We start from the raw sequence: 21,747 nt of genomic DNA, 5'->3' as shown, positions 1-21,747 counted from the left end.
ATTTTGTATCCAAATACCACAACATCAACCATTAAACATGACCGTGTCAACGGCGTAATGATTTGGAAATATTTCCGATAATCTGTGGCGGGAGATTTTTTACATCAATTGAGGGGTTCCCATTTATCAGTGTATGTGGTTTTCTTTTATGTTTATGACATATGTTCGGGCTTGATCCACGGTATAAATCCTACTAATATTATAAACGCAAAAGTTTGTATGGATGTTTGTTACTCCTTAACGCCGCAACTACTTAACCGATTAGGCTAAAATTTAAAATGTAGCTAGATAATACCCTGGATTAACACATAGGCTACTTTCATCCTAGAAAAAACCAAAATTCCCGCTGGATTTGCGAAAAGTGAATTTCACGCGGACGAAGTCGCGGGCGTCCGCTAGTTGTTACTAGTTAAATAATTATTCATATTACGCTTTTGCAAGAACTATTGTGTATGGAAGCCTATGATGGACAACCTTTTTTATTTTAAAAAGTGATTTTTTTTTGCCATTTTCAGACCTCTCTTCAGATCTTGTCTTTAATTCATGTTTTTAAATCAATTAGCTTCGTGGAGGTTATTCGCTGATTGCGAACATGTTTTCTGATTTATTATTCTATAAAAATGAGAAGACTTCGTTTTTTATTATAACACCTTTGTTACCTGCCTCTTATAGGCGCCTAATTTCTAACCGAGCTAGTATGTTGGATTATTAACCTAACCCTTCATATTCTGATAGGAAACTCGTGTTCAGTGTTGATAATAGGTTGTTAAAAATCATTAAAGGTCAATGTTATTTACATCAGCACAACATAGTATACTGAGCACGTTTTCCGTTAAAAACCATTATCCGCTAGCACGTTAACAGGCGGACGTTAACAACGTACACAAGTTAGATGTAGAGACGGCTGCACTTATCTGTGCAGCTTCCGCGGTGAGCGGACACTTGTTCCTGACTCCGAGCCCGACTATGGCACATTTTAAAACATATTTAATGGAATTTTCCACTTCATTTGCCACTAGTAGACGCCTCCGCGGTTTCACCCGCGTGGTTCCCGTTCCCGTAGGAATACGGGGTTAAAACATAGCCTTCCTCGATAAATGGGCTATCTAACACTGAAAGACTTTTTCAAATCGGACCAGTAGTTCTTGAGATTAGCGCGTTCAATCAAACAAACAAAATTTTCAGCTTTATAATATTAGTTTAGATTGAATGTTAAAATCAGTGGGCGATGGAACGTGCTATGCTAGGAGTATCTTTACGTGATCTAATCAGAAATAAGCTGCTAGGTTATTCTGTAACGACATTTTTATAACTCGCAAGTGATCTTTTCTAATAGAGAAAGTAATAATCCTACTAATATTATAAAGGTGAAAGTTTGTGTGAGTGTGAATGTGAAAAGTGTGTAAGTATGTTTGTTCCTCTTTTACGCTGCGGCTACTGAAGCGATTTAGCTGAAATTTGTAATGGAAATAGATTTTACTCTGGATTAATACACAGGCTACTTTTAATTCCAGAAAAATCCACGGTTCCCGCGGGATATGTGAAAACTAAATGCCACGCGGACGAAGTCGCGGGCGTCCGCTAGTAAAACATGTATTAAACGATTTAGCGTACCAGAACAATGTCGTGTAGAAACCAGTTAGTTATATGATGGATAAATCATGTTATTTCCAAGTTATTGAGATACAATCTGAAACTGCAACGATACTTATAATTCAACATGTAAGCTCGCAACGCAAAGATTTGAAGCTATCTGCTGTCTAAGTTATGGGACTCACATATGAGTTATTGTTGCATATTATGCAATATTTCGAAAGCTTACTATTTTTTTTTATTCATCATGTTAAGCCATAATTTAAAACATCTTTTACTCCTGTACGTATACTAGACTCAAGAAAGTCCGCAACTCCATTTTGTGAAATTTTGTTTTCACAAATCCAGGCAACAACTATTATTTATTTGTGTTAGTTCAGCGTATAATTTATCTATATATTATATTTCAGTCAAATTACCGATTGACCCAGTAACAAACATACACATTTACACACACCTATACAAACTTGTCTTTATAATATAACATGTGGTGTGTAGAGAGAGTATTATGCTAAATTAACTGTATGATTAATTATCTAGCGTCAGAACATACGTGAAATTTTGTTCCAAAGTAAAAAAAATGTAATAGTACGTCACATGTTTCGAATACTCGTATTCCATTTGATGATTGGACAAGCATCGGCATAGGTACAGTGATATCACAGGGCCTAGTGGCAGTTTGATACTGTTACTGTCACGTAACGTAAACGCGAATTTCTAAGGAATTGAAACAACGCCATCTAGTGGCAAATTTGCGTAAACGTCAACGTGATAGTAACAGTATGAAAATATTGAAAACTCCCACTAGGCACACAGTTATCTCTCAACTACGTACAGCTATGTACATTGTACATACGAGTGTATATAACCTACACAGTAAACCACGTACCGGTAGCCAGATATTATTTTATCAGAAAAATAAATAAATATTCGCACGCCACATGTTTTCAATATCCGATTTGACGATCCTAACGACGTTTTATAGCAAAGTCAAAGTGAAATTCAAATTACTTTTCCACAAAAATAAATATTAATTTCATTTTCAATCGTTAATAGATGTTGTAAACTTAGAGTTAAAACTGTAGGCTATCGAGAAAAAGGCCATCGATACGCATCTTCATCAACATAATCATTATATCAGCAGTTGGACGTCCACTGCAGGACATATGCCTTTTGTAGGGACTTCCAAACATCAGGATACTGAGCCGCCTGCATCCAGAGAATCCCTGCGACTCGCTTGATGTCGTCAGTCCATCTGGTGGGGGGTCGGCCAACACTGCGCTTTGCAGTGCGGGGTCGCCATTCCAGCACTTTGGGACCCCCAACGTCCCCAACTTTTGTAGGGACTTCCAAACATCACGATACTGAGCCGCCTGCATCCAGCGAATCCCTGCGAATCGCTTGATGTCGTCAGTCCACCTGGTGGGGGGGTCGGCCAACACTGCGCTTTGTTGTGCGGGGTCGCTATTCTAGCACCTTGGGACCCCAACGTCCATCGGCTCTTCGAACTATGAATAAACAAACAAACATACGCATCTTGATTGTCCATTTTTTGGTTCATGATTTATTCCCGTTCCCAAAGCAGCCAGGCTATTCTGTAACTATACTTTGTATAACTCACAAGTGCGAGTTTCGAATTTACCTCTATCTTTCTCATTTTATACTATCGTGTTAATGTTCATTTACACTAATGGCAGCTGCTGTCGTCGAACGTCGCCGACTGCAGTCGACTGCCGTTGGCTGCCGCCGAGACGTCGTCGACTGCAGTCGACTGCGCTTGTCGGTAGAGTTACACAGAGAGAGAAAGAGGTGAAATCGAAACTCGCACTTGCGAATTATACAAAACATCGTTAGAGAATAGTCGTGCTGTAGCTAAGAATATTTTTAACTGTAAAAAGAAATTAATATCCGTGCGCCAGATATATTTCATTCCCGATTTGACGGCACTTATAGATGGTATACCGTGGTTTTATTAGAATTCTGCCAGTCTTACTGCACTCATATTGCACACTAGAGTGGCGTTATTAAAATATAATATCTTTTCACTGTACTTTTAATATCCCATTTGATTTCTGGAGATTTAATAAAATATTACTATAGAGAGAGAGAGATAAAATATTATCAACCCATATTCGGCTTACTGAGTTGAGTCACCTCTCATAATGAGAGGGGTTAGGCCTATATTCCACTTCCGATAACGGCGAAGCCTCGGGGCAGGTTCTAAGCTTTATGTGTCAAGGATGGCAGATACACAAAGTAACACTATAAATCATCACCGAATCGATCTCTTAACTTACAACTACAGTTCTACCCTTTAATTACACTTGATCAAGTATAGCGCTGATACTATCAGATGTAAACCAAGATTAAACTAGTTTACGGCAGTAAGGCAGCCAAAAGTGAAATCGCGGGCTGGTAACCTCTAGTAGCAAGGTTAAAGGATCCTTTTACAGTATACTAATACTCCCTTTCTCCACTCGTGTTGCCCTCCAGCTAAGTAACTAACTTGCTTCTATTAACTCACCCACTGGCCACCACGCTGGCCCAATGCGGATGGGCAGACTTCACACACGCAGAGAATTAACTAGTAGGTACTCTGGTATGCAGGTTTCCTCACCGTTTTTCCTTGACCGTTTGAGACACGTGATATTTTATTTCTTAAAATGCATACAACTGAAAAGTTGAAGCTGCATGCTTCAACCGGATGCGGCTCGAGACTTGTGTGGTGGAAGTCCATGCAAGAGGCCTATGCCCAACAGTGGACGTCCAAGACCTGTATTGGGAGTGCCGTAAACGTTATAATCCAACCGAATGAGTAAAAAATACATTACGCAATAAAAAGGGATTAATATTCGCTGGCCACATGTTTTCAATATCCGATTTGACGATCCTAACGGCGTTATAATAGCTGGCATACAGTGATTTTAATAAAATATCGCCAGTCACCATGACTTTCCGAACGTAAATAAAGAGACTACTTCCCCTGATTTATTATTCCGTGCGCACACAAAAGTGTTCCAGAAAACCTTTTTATAAAGATATTAGATTTTTTTTTTGCGTTATTCTTTAAGTATTTTTGTTTTGTGATTTCGGTCACGGAAACGGCAAGTTGACACCCAATGTTAATTTGTTTGAATATTTTATTGTGTTAATAATTAATTTAAATGAAAACAACAGGCTAGTTGACACTTTTTTTAAAAGGGTCTTAAATTGTTCATTATTTTTTTTTTTTGAAAATTACAAAATTTTTTTTGATCAATACGAGCCAAATCACTATCGGCCATGATGGTCCATATTTTATCTGTTTCAAGACGTCGCGTAACCCGTAATCACTAAACTATATAAAAACAAGAAGTAAAAAATTGTTGATGCCTTAGTTTGACATTTATTCCTTTAGTAACATCAAGTAACAACTGACGTCACAAAATGGATGTAAATTAATTTTGACGTTTCATCATCATCATCATATCAGCCGATGGACGTCCACTGCAGGACATAGGCCTTTTGTAGGGACTTCCAAACATCACGATACTGAGCCATCTGCATCCAGCGAATCCCTGCGACTCGCTTGATGTCGTCAGTCCACCTGGTGGGGGGTCGGCCAACACTGCGCTTACTAGTGCGGGGTCGCCATTCCAGCACTTTGGGACCCCAACGTCCATCGGCTCTTCGCACTATGTGCCCCGCCCATTGCCACTTCAGCTTCGCAACTCGTTGAGCTATGTCGGTGACTTTGGTTCTTCTGCGGATCTCCTCATTTCTGATTCGATCACGCAGAGATACTCCTAACATAACTGGGTGGAGCGATACATGAGCATTACACATTATTTTTGTTTTGCCCATGTTCATTTTCAGGCCCACCTGTTGAGAAACGCTGCTGAGGTCATTGAGCATGGTACTAAGGTCATCCAGAGTCTGTGCCATGATGACTACATCATCCGCGAACCGCAGTTGAGTGATGTACTCGCCATTGATGTTGATGCCAAGTCCGCCCCAGTCCAGAAGCTTAAAGACGTCTTCCAGTGCGGCGGTAAATAGCTTCGGAGAGATCACATCTCCCTGACGCACTCCTCGCTGCAACTGGATTGGCCTCGTAGTCTGATCCTGAATACGGACTGACATAGTGGCGTTTTCGTACAAGCACTTCAACGCTTGGATATACCTGTAATCAATTCGGCATCTCTGCAATGACCTTAGCACAGCCCAGGTTTCCACCGAATCGAAGGCTTTCTCATAGTCCACAAACGCTAAGCAAAGTGGCTGGTTATACTCGTGAGTCTTCTGTATAACCTGCCGCAGCGTATGGATGTGGTCTATGGTACTAAAACCTTTTCGGAAACCGGCTTGTTCGGGAGGCTGGAAGTCGTCAAACCTATTAGCGAGACGATTCGTAATGACTCTCGAGAACAATTTGTAAACATGGCTTAGCAGCGAGATGGGTCTGTAATTCTTCAGCAAGGTGTTGTCACCTTTTTTGAAGAACAGAACCACCACGCTCCTATGCCACGCCTCAGGCATCGTGCCCTCGTGAATGACGGAATTGAACAATCGCTGAAGGACTTTAAGTATCGGTTTTCCACCCGCTTTCAGGAGTTCTGCTGTGATTCCGTCCTCACCTGGCGCCTTGTTGTTCTTCAGGTGTTTGAGAGCCACACTAATCTCGTATAGGCTGACGTCCGGGATATCTTCGGTATAGTGTCGGGTCAACTTGGCTCTGGGGTCTTTAGCCAAGTTGTCAACAGGCTGCCGAGTAGTCGTGTATAGCTGTCCATAGAACTTCTCGACCTCACTTAATAACTCGGGCTTGGAAGAAATCAGATTACCGTGCTCGGTCTTCAAACGCGTCAGCTGCCTCTGTCCAATAGACAGATCTCTGGCGAAAACTTTCGAGCCGCGATTGTTTTCAATCGCATTTTTAATACGCTCGGTATTGAAGTTTCGCAAGTCGCTGGTTTGCGACTTGGAGATCTGTCTACTGATTTGTCGGTATTTTGACGCATCTGCTGAAGACTGCAATCTCATTTCTTGCCTCTCTTCCATGAGTTTAAGTATTTGGTCTGAGAACTTTTTGGTTCTTTTCGTACGGTGGGTCTTATAGAACTTAGACCCAACGGAATGGACAGTTTCCACGAACCTGTTGTTCAGATCGTCCACAGTTTCGCAATTTGCTAGGCAATCAAAGCGGTTCTGCAGTTCTAGTTGAAAGGACTCTGGGTTTTGGATATGGGCACGAGTAGGTCGGAGCGTAGACTTCACCAGTCGATACCGTTCCAGCTGAATGTTGATATTCAACGTGCCTCTAACCATTCGGTGATCGCTACCGGTTTTCACCCTATGGATCACAGAAACATCGTTGAATATTTGCCGTTTGGTAGACAAGATGAAGTCAATCTCATTTTTTGTGGAACCATCGGGGCTCATCCAGGTCCATTTCCTGTGTGGTGGCTTCTTGAAGAAGGAGTTCATCATAAAGAGGCCCTCCTTCTCCATGAAGTCAGCCAACATTTGGCCCCTATCGTTCCGTTGCCCATACCCAAATCGTCCCACTTTCAACTCTGAACCGCTACGTTCGCCCAGCTTTGCGTTAAAATCCCCCATCACAACATTGTAATAAGAGTTTGAGGCATGTATGGCTTTAGAAATATCCTCATACAATACCTCTACCTCCTCGTTGGGATGTGTCGAGGTCGGTGCGTAAACCTGTATAACCTTCAACGAATACCGTTTGGTAATTCGGAGGACCAGGAACGCTACCCTGCTCGACACACTCTCGACTTTTACAACATTGTTCACGAGGGACTTGTGAACGATAAATCCGACACCACCCTGGGACTGTTGGTCGCCCTCCCGGTAGTAGAGCATGTTGCCGGATTCAAGGATTATCGAGCCCTCCCCCTCTCTTCGGACTTCAGACAATCCTATGACATCCCAGTGCAACTTGCTCATAACTTCTTCCAGCTCGATGACCTTTTCGTCGGACCTCAAAGTGCGTGCGTTGTATGTTGCCAGGTCTAGTCGTCGGGGTTGGCAGCGGAATCTCTGCCGGAGATTCTTAACACCCCTTGCCCCGCCGTTACCGTAACCGCTGCCAGAGCCAGGAATAGCGGGGCTGCCGGGGACTAGGGGCTGTGTTGTGTTTGTTCTGTCCATATAAAGTATTGCCCGATACTGACCACGCTGGGCATGCGGGTTGGTCAGCGCAGTGCTAGATTACTCGCGCCGATATCGCTGCTGCCCGACACCGGCCAGAGGCATTTCATAATCTAGCCTTTGGGAACGGATATACCGCCATTCGTCGGTCGTCAGAGCCTCGTCGGTCCATCTGCAGGGTGCACCACGAGCAGGTGAGGTTGACAATTGGGGAGACAGACTGGTACTAGCCTCCCCCTTACACCCTCTTAAATTAATTTTGACGTTTAGAAAAATTAAAAAAAAAATATAATGTTTAAATCAAGTTTTATATAAAATCTTTAACTCATATTAATAATATCGATATATTTCGAATTAATCTACGTTCTATACAAAATTAATATTGTTTAATTAAATTTAAAATTTTGTTTGAATTTCATTTGTTATGAGTCAATTACCCTATAGTTTTTGGGCTGCCATAAATTACGTGAAATAACACAAGATACAAAATTAAGCTAGTCGCAATATATTAGCTTGATTATAATTAGATTAAATAACATTTAATAACACTGATGTGTGTCATAATTTAAAAAGAAACACTGTTTCCACACTCGATACTCTAGATCCAAAGTATATCCATCGCCGACGTTGGTCTTTGTTTAGAACAAGGCTTTTTTATTGCCTTTCCATTAAGATTTCTATGCTAGCGTGCTACCTATTTAAACTGCAGCGTTACTTAAAGGTGACATAATGAACCACAACGTTTTTTAAGTGGTTAAATAATAGAATGCGAGGCCATTAACCATCAAGCGTGGTAACATTCCATATAATTATAGAACTCAAAATCACGCACACAACCAAAAATAGAAAATAAAATTATAATATTAAACCAAAAAGTTCTTTATATAAAGTAAACGTTCCCAGAACGCTAATGAGAGCATAAATTCTATACGAATGATTTGCGGATTCCCAAAGGCGGAATGAATTTGCCCAATACTTTCAGAAATAAGGCTTCTGAGGGTCGTATAAAAAGTACAGGCTTATTTTCTATAGAATACGAAAGCTTCGGGGACTTTTTTTTTCATCAATAATTGTTTCATTCAAATATCCTTATAAATACGGAAAGTGGATTAATAAGGACTCCTTTAATAAGATAAATTGACGAAGTATATTCGATAACTCAAAAAGAACATAATTAATGAGGGCAATTGAATATTGGAAACGATTGTGAATACAAATGAAATAAACGAAAACTTTGTTAACGATACAATTATTCATATAAAACGCCGTATCGCTTTGATAGAGCTCGATGCATGGTAAAGAAAGAAAGAAAAAAGAATATTCTGTGAAAGAGCTCATCCAGAGTCTGCATCTGTTGAGCTCGAGTCTCCTCTGAGAATGAGAGGGAATAGGCCCACCAAGCTGGCCCAATGCGGATTGGCAGACTTTACACTCGCAGACAATTAACAAAATTCTCTGATATGCAGAAATCCCTAACAAACAAAGCGTTTGACATCAACGACGTTTAGTACATCACGTAACGTTGTGACGTCACAAAATGTACGACAGCTTTTTTGACTTTTGAAAAATTAGAAAAAATACATGATTTTTAAATTAAGTTTTTTAATAAATCCTTAACTTTTATTAATAAACTAGCTAACGCCGCGCGGTTTCACCCGCGTGGTTCTCGTTCCCGTAGGAATACGGACATGGGGGGGAACATATAGCCTCCTCGATAAATGGGCTGTCTAACACAAGGAATTTTTCAAATCGGACCAGTAGTTCCTGAGATTAGCGCGTTCAATCAAACAAACAAACAAACTCTTCAGCTTTATAATATTAGTGTAGATATCGATATATTTCGGACCCTTATTCCATGTACTACACGAAATTAATATTGTTTATATTAAATGTGATATGAGTCAACTACCCTATTTTAAAATAGTGATGTTGAAACGTATCTACGTCACGTAAATAAAATACAACAAACAACATTCGATGTACTCGATATATCTGTAACAATATTGATTTGCAGCATCAATTGTGTTGATCACGGACGAAGCGAGTGAAGCATCCGAAAGCGCAATGATAAATCCCCACTCCGCAACGCAAATACATATTGGATAAACTAAAACGGAGTGGCGTTAATGGATAAAGTGATAACTAAAAGCTTGTTTGTACATCACTACACCTATGCACTATCAAGGTCATAAATACTGAACTATAAATTAAAAAATGTGATGACCTATGGTTCCGAGACTTGGTCGCTAACTATGGGCCTCATAAGAAGGCTCAGAGTCACACAGCGGGCGATGGAACGAGCTATGTTAGGAGTATCTCTGCGTGATCGATCGAGAAATGAGGAGATCCGCAGAAGAACCAAAGTCACAGACATAGCTCAACGTGTTGCGAAGCTGAAGTGGCAATGGGCGGGGCAAATAGTTCGAAGAGCCGATGAACGTTAGGGTCCCAAAGTCCCCCACCAGGTGGACTGACGACATCAAGCGAGTCGCAGTGATTCGCTGGATGCAGGTGGCTCAGTATCGTGATGTTTGGAAGTCCCTACAAAAGGCCTATGTCCTGCAGTGGACGTCTATCGGCTGATATGATGATGATGATGATGAAATTAAAAATAAATCGGTTGTCTGTAAAGTCGGTTTACTAACGATAGTGACGACGTGACAACGTCATAAGAATGATTGCACTGATGAAATGGTTGCATTTTTCAAAAGAAAATGTTTGTTTTTTTTTAAATACTGTTTAATAATCTAAATGTAACAGAATATACTTTATTTCTTTTAAAAAAAGTTGGCAGCCCTAGAGCGAGGTAACGACGCATGACGTCATCTTTTTTTGAGTATGCAGCCGGTTTAATCGAATTATAAGACGTTGTCACGTCAAAAACAGACAAATGCAACTCAGACTCATGTACTGAGGGATCTACAACAGTTTTTTTTATTTTGACTAACTATAAATGAATTAGGTACTTGAAAATTAATTACTTAAGGCAAGCGCACACATGGCAAAACACAGCGTAGAGCATGCCTGCGAATTTTCCAAAAAGCGTGACGTATTAGACGATTTTCTAACCGAGTTATTCAGTTTAGTACGCCAGGTAGGTAAGGTCATCACGAAATTTCGAAAACCATTTGGCGTATAAGGATGAAATTTGGCAGGGAGATAGTTTATAGTTAGTAGGTATCCGCTAAGAACGGATTTTGTGATAGGGCTGTATTAAGAAGGTCAAAGGGCAGACCAAGTCGCCTGCGTCCGCTAGTAGTTGATTAAATGCTCTCTGCTGCGCTTCGTCAAATGTGCGTCAGCCTTTATGAATTTTTACGTATTTTTTCCGTAATCCACAGCACAAGTTACTGAAGTCAAAGTGTTAATCAATTTATGAAGTCAACCTTGGCGACAGTTATCTTCTAACCGGATAAATATATTGAGAACCGGCGTCAAGCTTCTACCGGATATTATCCGGATATGGTTGGAACGGATATTTGGGATTTTTAGGACTCAGTCTTACCCATATCAATATAGTCATTCGTTTTCTTTCTCGTTCTATTTATTGGGAATTTTTCCTGTTTTCTTTGCTGTAAATATATAACCCTGTAATATTTCGTGTAAATATACAATATGTGTATGAAATAAACAGATTTTCATACACTAGATTTTCAACACAAGTACCTAATACAATATTAACTTTACTTTGAACTTTGAACCGATTTTGATAATGACTTCTAAACTTCTATTCTGGAGGGGGTTCAGAAGGGTTGAAAGATTGTATAAAAATAAAAATTCGTAATTTTTCCTAGTTTTTCATGAAAATAAGCTAAAGGCAATTTCTATGAATTTCTATGAATTTCTATAATTTTTCAAGAGGAAGTCATCACAGCATAAATACAAGCGAACGCTCGCAACTTCGTCCGCCCTTAGACCTCTTTAATCCAGCCCTTACAGTAGTATCGCTGTAAAAATGGAGTAACTTCTCCCGTTTTCCCAACATTTCCCTTCACTGCTCTGCTCCTATTGATCGTAGCTTATGAAAAGTATACTATAACTTGCCCAAGAGAATGAAGAATAATTGTACCAAGTTTCGTTAATAATCCGTAACGAACGTACAGACAGACAAAAATTTTGCTGATTGCATTTTTGCCATTAGTATAGATCACTATTCACCCGCTGCGCTGCCGTGTAAACCCAAAACACTGTATCTCAGAAAACCCAGTTTTGAGAAAACGGCGTTTAAAAGTTTTTTTGCATTTTGGTTGATTTCTACTACATTATTCTTATAAAATGTGTAGTATAAGCAACATACATTTGCAATAATCTTTATAAACTTGTATTGTCATAGCAAAGGCGTAACAAATTAAGCTTACTTGTCAAACCAAAACACTCCATTTATAGTTATAGTTTTTTGGCTTCATAAGTAGCTCTTCAATATGTTTTACTGAAATACTGTATTTTTTGTGTTATTGTTCATATGCATATAGTGTACGGGCTAACATGGCAGCAGGGCTTTTATCTGTTCTGAATTTTGAATGTGTTTGCTAACTACCATGTACAACCACAGGTTCATCACATAATATGTCTGGAGGGCTTCCTATTGAATCTTTGGTTCTAGAACAAGAGATTGTGTTTGATGTATTATTATTATTATTAAGTGTATGTAGAAATCTGTAGCGAAGTTCATGATATCTTGTCTAGTTTTAGTTTCAGTTTCAAGTTTTGGATCCAGGTTTTGTTTGTGGTCACTTCTTTTTTTTGAGGCTTTTTTCGTGCTTCTGTAGTCTTTTATGTTCTCTATTGTTTTGTTAGTGTTTGTAGTCATTATTGATTGATTTTCTTGAAGCTTTAAACAATTGTCTCAATTCTTCTGCCATTTCTTTCAATTTTTGTTTTGTTTTCATAAGCTCAGTTCGTCTTTTAAGAAGAATTCGCATAGTTTCACTGAGTATTTTGTCTATAGTACTTAGTTCTGTATTATTATATCTATGTAGGAGGCTGGTGATGATAGTGTCAGCTAGTTTGTTGTAAGAAAATTGGATATCTTCTTCTACATGTTGCATTTCCGGTTGGTATATTTTAAAACCTAGTACTCTAGGTTGGTACGCCCATGGCACCTCTACGTTTCTTACCTTCGATCGGTGACAAAATAAAATCGTTTTTCTTACTTTGCCGTATGGCGAGAGTCAGATCCATTTTCGATTTGCTCGAGCTTTAAAGAAAGAGTTCATAATTGACATTCTATGTTCCAATGAGTATATCTCCTCCTTCGTTTCTCTTTCCATATCCAAATATTCCCATCACAAGGTTTTCTATTTTGGACTGGCCAACTTTTGCGTCAAAATCACCGATAACGACGATGTTTTCTCCTGCCTGGCTTTGAGCAACTCGAAGCATTTCGTAGAATGAGTTGATTTCTTCATCTGCAGAGTTTTCAGTTTGTGCGTATATTTGTAGGTATTATTGTAAGCAGTTGGTTGCCGTATTTCAATTTTAGTAGCGCAACTCGATTTGAATGTGCTAAAAAGCTTGTAATTTAACATTTTTTATTAAAAAACCAACTCCATTCTGCCCGTTTGTTTCACCTTTGTAGCATAATATTTATTTTTGATTATGCAGCCCTACATAAATATATTGTATGTTAGTTCTATAATTTTTTTCTGTTTTTGTTACAGAATTTACGTTAAATGTTCCAATTTTGGTAGTCTGTTGGGGCTGTTTAATTTTTCTGGTTGTTTTTTCATCGTTTGCTTGATTTTTCTGGGTTATGGGCTTGGGGGAGAGCTTAGTGGTATTAAAGAACTTATATCATAGCGAGATTCGAAAATAAACTCTGAATTTTTATAGGAGTTGTCAAGCTCAATGGTCTGTTTGACCGTATCGCCTTATCGTATGGCCTGTTAGCTTCAGAACATTTTTGTTATTCTCCTATTCAATCAAAACATGGTTTAATGTTGACGCCATCGTGGAGTAATTATAATGTTGTATATTGTTTTGTAATCATTTTTGCAAAAGTAAATTACCCGACGCACTAATATCTTTTATAACCTAACTGTAGCGTTCACTCACACGCATTGCCAAACGGCCACTGAATGTAGGAACCTCCCGCAGGCTAAAATGCTCTACTTGATGGTTTAAAAACTATTGGCTAGGGAGAACACTGTAATTTTTGTTTCGTGAAATAAGTAAAGCCAAAATACTGTAACTCAAATTACAGTTTTATGCTTTTATAAACTATGACTTTTTTTGAATTACAGTCTTGTTGGTATACTCATATCTCCATAAATATTTAAAAAAAAATCAAATTTTTTTTATTGGGGTATAAAGCTCATCAAAATTAGTCAAATGAGCGCTATAAACCCAAAACACTGTAACTCAAGTTACAGTGTTTTAAGTTTACACGGCAGCGCTGATAGTTGTTTTGGAAATATATTTTATGTACAGAATTGACATCTCTACAGATTTATTTTATGTATAGCTTTATGGTCTACAATGACCATTATTACTGAAATTGTAATAAGGAAATGAAAAACACGCTGTTTTACTCGCAAACAGGCAAATTCGCGGGCGTCCGCTAGATTATAATAAAGATGGATCCTAACAGAGAAACATGGGGAGGGGTAAAGCGTGTAAAATCAACATGTTTTAACCATTTGTCTTACAACGAAATCCAATTAATTCGGTTTTACTCTTGATCAGAAATATATTCAATAGCGAAATTGAATCAATATAATTTACCGTTTTTCGGCAAAATTTACGATAAATATTTTGTAAGTACTAGCGGACGCCTGCGACTGCGTCCGCGTGGAGTTCGGTTTTTCACAAATCCCGCGGGAACTATGATTTTTATCGGTATAAAAAGTAGTCTATGTGGTTATCCATGCTATAATCTATATCTATTTCAAATTTGAGTTACTTCGGTTCAGTAGTCGCGGCGTGAAAGAGTAACAAACGCTCATACCATCAAAATCATCAGTTTCTTGCAAATCTCGGGAAACCATGGATTTTTTCAAAACAAAGAGTAGCTTATGTGTTTATCCAGAGTAAAATCTATTTTCATTCTGAATTTCAGCCAAACCGATTCAGTAGTTGCGACGTTAAAGAGTAACAAACATCCAAACATGCAAAAATTCGCGTTTATAATTTTAGCAGGATAGAGTAGTTAGAACATCATCATATCAGCCGGTGGACGGGGACGTCCACTGCAGGACAGGCCTTTTGTAGGGACTTCCAAACATCACGATACTGAGCCGCCTGTATTCAGCGAATGCCTGCGACTCACTGGATGTCGTCAGTCCAGTCCACTTTATATGTGGGGTCGCCATTCCAGCACCTTGCTACTCCAACGTCCTTAGGCTTTTCGAACAATGTGCCCTGCTCATTGACACTTCAGCTTCGCGACTGGTTGAGCTATGTCGCTGACTTTCGTTATTCTGCGGATCTCCTCATTTCTAACTCGATCACGCAGAGATACAACATAGAGGCAAATAACACTTAAATATTCATTCGAATGATACCTGTATTTGCACCTTGTAGAATTTGCACCTCTATTTGCAAGTTTCAATTAGAACTATACCTGTCTTAGAAATCGTTGTCTACGAGAATTGGATATGAAACTCTGTGTCGTAATATTCACCTGAAACTAGTAAAATCTAATTATTACGCTCGGCTTTAAACATTCAACTTGTAGCTATATTATTTAAATGTATGGGTAACCTATATTTTAAAGTTTCTCAAAAATCCGTTTAGTATTTTTTTAAACTGAATACAAAACGCAGCTATCATTTTAAGGAACTTTTTGCAGAACACAGATTTCAACTCTTCTAATAGTACCTAATAGTAAGAGATATGGAGCTTAAAAATAAAATATTACGAGCATCAATACTTATAATAAATCTGTAGAGAGGTCTATTCTGTACATGAAATTTATTTCCAAAATAACTAGTAGGGGGTGATAACTGATGCCAAAATTGCAATCAGTAAAATTTTTGTCTGTCTGTATGTTCGTTATAGAAACAAAAACTACTTGACGGATTTTAACGTAACTTGATACATTTATTCTTCATACTCCTGGGCAGGTTATAGTATACTTTTCATCACGCTACGATCAATAGGAGCAGAGAAGTGACGGGGAATGTTGGGAAAACGGGAGAAGTTACTCCATTTTTACAGTGATACTACTGTAAGAGCTGGATTAAAGAGGTCTAAGGGCGGATGAAGTCGCGGGCATCCGCTAGTAAAAAATAAAAGACATATTAAAAACAACATTTGACGAGTATGTATTCTCCGATTTGTAACTCCGAGTAAATATAACATGTGTGTATTTTCCGATTTGTTTCCGAGTAAATAATATGTTCCATCCTAGAGATCCTAAGAGCCGTGAGAGCCCGTGGATATGACCTCTGCCTCCGATACCGGAGGGTGTGGGTTCGAATCCGGTCCGGGGCATGCACCTCCAACTTTTCACTTGTGTGCATTTTAAGAAATTAAATATCACGTGTCTCAACCGGTGAAGGAAAACGAGCTCAGCAGTGAGCCGAATATAAGGTTGATGAAGACGATTATATTCCATAAATATTATGTTCCAATTCGATATTGCACAATGTTCAGAATACACCAACACAAATATTTGTAAAGTCCATTACTGCAATCTAGCGGGCACCATTACCGTGATAGGCTCATACCTCACGGGAAATCAGAAATTGTGCCCAAACGAGGTCACGGGAAACCGCTAGTATATTTAATTATGTTTTCAATATTCACAATATAATTTTTTTATCTATCATCATCATCATATCTGTCCACTGCAGGACGTAGACCTTTTCTAGGGACTTCCAAACATCACGATTCTGAGTCGCCTGCATCCAGCGAATTCCTTGATGTCGTCAGTCCACCTGGTGGAAGGTCGATCAGCACTGGGCTTTCTAGTGCGGGATCGTTTTATCTATACATCTTTCATTCTTTTCGTTTGAGAGACACGTGATATTTAATTTCTTAAAATGCACACAACTGAAAAGTTGGAGGTGCATGAACCCCGGACTGGATTCGAACTCACACCTTCCGGAATCGGAGTCAGAGGTCATATCCACTGGGCTATCACGGCTCTCTCAGACCTATATATTACAGACCCGAAAACAGCAACTTTAAATTTTGTATATTTATCCAATGTTATCCAATTATTATAGCCAAAAGAATATTCGAAAAACAAGAGGTCAATTAAACCAGGTTGTTACAGATTTTTTATTTGCATGAAAATCTTCGCCGAGAGATTCGTTGCTCGCTTTTTGGTAAATAATTGATTTTCTCATTATGCCGCAAACAATTCTGTACCAAAGAGAATTCTTAGCTCTGCCTTTTCCAAATTGAGATAATGTACATTGTGGATTTGCGCGTGTAATTATTATTAATTTGTTATTTTTTTTGTAACTGAATTCTAATAAAATTAGAATTCAGTTTAAATAATAAATATCCGAAGATTGAATTAGTTGGATATTTTTAACAATTTATTTGAATTAACTGCCCGGCCTGGTTAACATGGGCTAAATTTTAACAATACTTGGGTTACAGTTTCTTTTTGATTTCTTGATTATTGTTTGCTATAATTTATACTTATAATAAATCTGTAGAGAGGTCAATTCGGTACATGATATATATTTGCAAAATAACTATCAGGGAGAGTGATACTGATGCCAAAAATGCAATCAGTAAAATTTTTGTCTGAATGTTAGTTATAGAAACAATAACTACTCGACGAATTTTAACGAAACTTGGTACAATTATTCTTCATACTCCTGGGCAGGTTAGGGAAGGGAAATGTTGAGAAAACAGGAGAAGTTACTCCATTTTTACAGCGATACTACTGTAAGGGCTGGATTTAAGAGGTCTAAGGGAGGACGGAGTCACTGGCGTCCGCTAGTGTTGTTATAAATTAAATCTATACTTATAATAAATCTGTAGAGAGGTCAATTCTGTACATGAAATATATTTCCAAAATAACTATCAGGGGGTGCTTAGTGATCGATACTGATACCAAAAATGCAATCAGTAAAATTTTTGTCTGTCTGTCTGTCTGTCTGTCTGTCTGTCTGTCTGTCTGTCTGTATGTTCTTTATAGAAACAAAAACTACTGGACGGATTTTAACGAAACTTGGTACAATTATTCTACATACTCCTGGGCAGGTTATAGTATACTTTTCATTACGCTACGATCAATAGGAGCAGAGCAGTAAAGAGAAATGTTGAGAAAACGGGAGAAGTTACTCAATTTTTTAAGCTTCCGTCGCGTGTAGAGCCTTAATGGTTAAAGCAACATAGAAATCATGTATGACGGAAATGTTTTCCTTAAAATTATGTATAAAAACACAACAGCATATATATGTCTATCTTTTATGGTTGACTCACAATAACACGTGTAACTCCCGATAGCTGAGCAGTTCGGAGCTTTCTAATTATATTTGTCTACTCTTATGTTTATAACACTCATCACTCATCCCTAATAAGAAAGTTAACATTATTACCTATTCAATAAAAAAAGAATCATAAAAATCGGTAAAGAAACACCAAAGTTATACAAGAAATATGCTAAGCCATCGCGCGTGAATACTAATACATGCTATATGGATTATTTTTGTGTAACGGTTGCCGCGCTCGACGCGACTCGCGGTGGGAGGAATAAATAAAGAAGTGCAGCCTTAATGAATAGGGTAGGGGTAGTGTAGGGTAGGGGTAGGGCAGGGGTAGGGTAGGGTAGAGGTAGGTTAGGGTAGGGTAGGATAGGGGTAGTTGAAAGTTTACAACACTTTCACGCGGACGAAGTCGCGGGCGTCCGCTAGTAATAAAATTACTTTATTTTAGTAGCTGGATTTGTCACCAAATAAAATAGGCACTCTATCTGAACAAATAAAGATATAAAAAAATACTTACATTAAAATTAACCTGTACATAATTTATTGTTTTTTTTTTGTTTCAGATAACCTTGCCTATGGTAGTTCATCAGTCTGTTCTAATAAATAGTTTGTAAAGGAGTGTCTAAAATTCTTGTGGCTTCCGACTATCCTATTTAGGTAAGTTGTTTTATAATTCACATGTTATAGATATAATTTAATTACCCTATATTGATTGATTACTTGACTGACTAATCAACACACACTTATTAACCGACTTCCAAAAAGGAGGAGGTTCTACGTTCGACTGTATGTATGGTTTTTTTTTTTTTTTTTTTATGTATGTCCAGCGATAATTCCGTCATTTGTGGACCGATTTTGAAAATTCTTTTTTTATTTTGAAGGGTTTGATTCCAAGGTGGTCCCATTTTTTTCATGTCAGGATCTGATGATGGCATCCTGGAGAAATCGAGGGGAACTTTCGAAAATTGTAGGGACGGCTAGTGCGTTTGTTAGTGTTTCCATAAGTTATTTTAAACCACTACAATTTTATGAAGGTCTGGAGTTGGTCTGATGATGGAGCCAAAACACAGACGATGGAACTCGTCAACGATTTACAGCAGGTACCTTTTGTTTGGGCTTGATTCATTTGTATTGATGAGAACTTTCCACCTATATGGGTTGTGACTGTATTAAGGGTCTGATGATGAAGACGAAGGACAGTTAAGAGAACTCCTCAACGGTTCACAGTAGCTACCTTGTGTTTGGACTTGATAAATTTGTATTGATGAGAACTTTCCACCTAGATGGGTTGTGACTGTATTAGGGGTCTGGTGATGAAGACGAAGGATAGTTAAGGGAACTCCTCGACGGTTCACAGTAGCTACCTTGTGTTTTGACTTGATAATTTTGTATTGATGAGAACTTTCCACCTGGATAGGTTGTGACTGTATTAGGGGTCTGGTGACGAAGATGAAGGAGAGTTAAGGGAACTCCTCGACGGTTCACAGTAGGTACCTTGTGTTTGGACTTGATAAATTTTATATTGATGAGAACTTTCCAACCATATGGATTGTAACTGCATAGGGGGTCTGGTGATGAAGACGGAGGACAGTCACCTTTCACGTTTTTCTGATTATTCATCAGTTTGAAGGCGGTGCCAATCTAGTGTCATGTTTTAATTAAAGCCGTTTCTGAAAGAACCACAGAAATTTAATACCATACCAACCATAGTAATTTAAACGGCTTAAATTAAAACATCACTGGCTTGGCACCGCCTTCAAACTGATCAGAAGGTAGCACATAGGTAAGATGTTATTTTTTGCTTTTTAGTTTAGGTTAATTTTTGAGTTGGAAGTCGGTTGAATTTTTTTTTATTAAAATTTTGATGTATAGAAAGCGCAAATAGATATTTTTATAAAATATCTATGTAAATGGTAGCAAGATACTAAGAAACAATTTTGGCTAATTTTTACTATTTTAACTATATAATATTAATTTTTTTATAGCTTATAGCTTTTTTTTCAAGGCAGAAACATGTAGCTTTGAAATAAAACTGCTATTGAACCAAAGAACAAATATAAACAATGACGCGTTTAAATGTTTTATAATTAACTTTTAGGTGTTTCAGTACTTAGTATTAAAAAATCGTTTTGTAAAAGACCTTAAAGTAAGTTTTAAAAAAAATATAGAAGCGTATTTATCATGTTTTAAATATGACTAATATTCCTGTTGCCCTCTCAATATGTTGTTAAGACAGATAGCAGTAGGCGCGAAAATAATTTCAAGTTGGGGTCGAATCCTTATTAGGGTCTCGATATTGAATCCAACCTATGTTGAGGCTACGAAACAATCGAAACGCGTTTCTGCTGTGACGTTCCTTTATGGTAGGCGTCCACAGATCTCCCTCGTGCGTATGAGACGCATCGCAATCAAACAAATTTTTAATCTTACGGTAGATAAAGTTTGTCCGATGTGGATTACCGGACGCACTTGTATGACTTTTTATACGTCACGAATCCACCGTAAGATTTAAAAAAATGTGAGCCGTCACGGGTCGCCTGGCAGATGTGAAACATCTCACTCTCTAAATTATCACGGTCAGACATTTTATTATCAGAAAGATAATTTGTTTTCAAGTAAAATACAGGCTATATGTACTATAGTAAACAACACTGTATACACTATAGGTATCCGAGATCAGTGTAGCGATGATGAGATGGCTTAACGCCGGATCGAGTGGGAGAGAATCGCACACTCGATTGCGCATGTGTATATATATATATATATATATATATATATATATATATATATATATATGTATATACATGCGCAATATATATATATACATACCATCATATAGCCACGGCATGCGTCGCCACGCCAGAACTCGGTTTTACGTGCGGCTATTGATGTTTCACATCTAAATCCGTTGAAAGTGATGCGTCTAAGACGTACGATGCGGATATGTGTACACCTACCATTAGTGTATACATAAATAACATTGCAGTACTTAGTTTATAAATTAAGCGCTACTCAAGCGTGCCGACTAAAAAAGCTATTATTTTCCCTTTATATCAACACCCTTCATTTTCAACAAACGTGTTTTTATCCGCCCTAAGAGTACCCGTACAAACAGGAAACTATAATCTCGGTTGCGTGACGAGGTGAGGGCTCTAGTCGAGTGCTTACACTATGAGTACCATACAAAAACCAATAAAACTAGATTTTTCTACGTGGATATTACGTAACTTTAAAGAAGTAATATTCATCAATTTAATAGATCATCACCATCATCAACATCATCATCACCATCATCAACCTATATTCGGCTTAGGCCAATAATGCACTATGTTGGCCCATTGGCAGACTTCACACATGTAGAGAATTAAAAAAAGTCTCTGGTATGCAGGTTTCCTCACGATGTTTTACTTCACTGTTTGAGACACGTGATATTTTATTTCTTAAAATGCACACAACTGACAAGTTGGAGGTGCATACCCCGGACCAAATTAGAACCCACACCCTTCGGAATCGGAGGCAGAGGTCATATGCACTGGGCTATCTAAATAAAATCTAAGTGTCTGTCTGCGATTTTAAAATAATCGTGTTCTCTCAGGTTCTTTCATCTACACGA

General features: G+C 38.3%; 1 protein-coding gene across 1 annotated transcript in view; it reads left to right on the top strand.

The window, feature by feature from the left end:
• The window catches only part of LOC112050504 (voltage-dependent T-type calcium channel subunit alpha-1G), a 201,441-nt gene that overhangs the window by 18,075 nt on the left and 161,619 nt on the right, over positions 1-21,747 (top strand). The window contains exon 2 of the mRNA XM_052884135.1: positions 18,698-18,791. The gene's annotated coding sequence lies outside the window, so the exon portion shown is untranslated. The remainder of the gene's footprint in view (positions 1-18,697; positions 18,792-21,747) is intronic.

Source organism: Bicyclus anynana, chromosome 11 (genome assembly GCF_947172395.1).
Source record: "Bicyclus anynana chromosome 11, ilBicAnyn1.1, whole genome shotgun sequence".
Classification (NCBI taxonomy): domain Eukaryota; kingdom Metazoa; phylum Arthropoda; class Insecta; order Lepidoptera; family Nymphalidae; genus Bicyclus; species Bicyclus anynana.
This window is presented reverse-complemented; position numbering and strand designations above follow the sequence as displayed.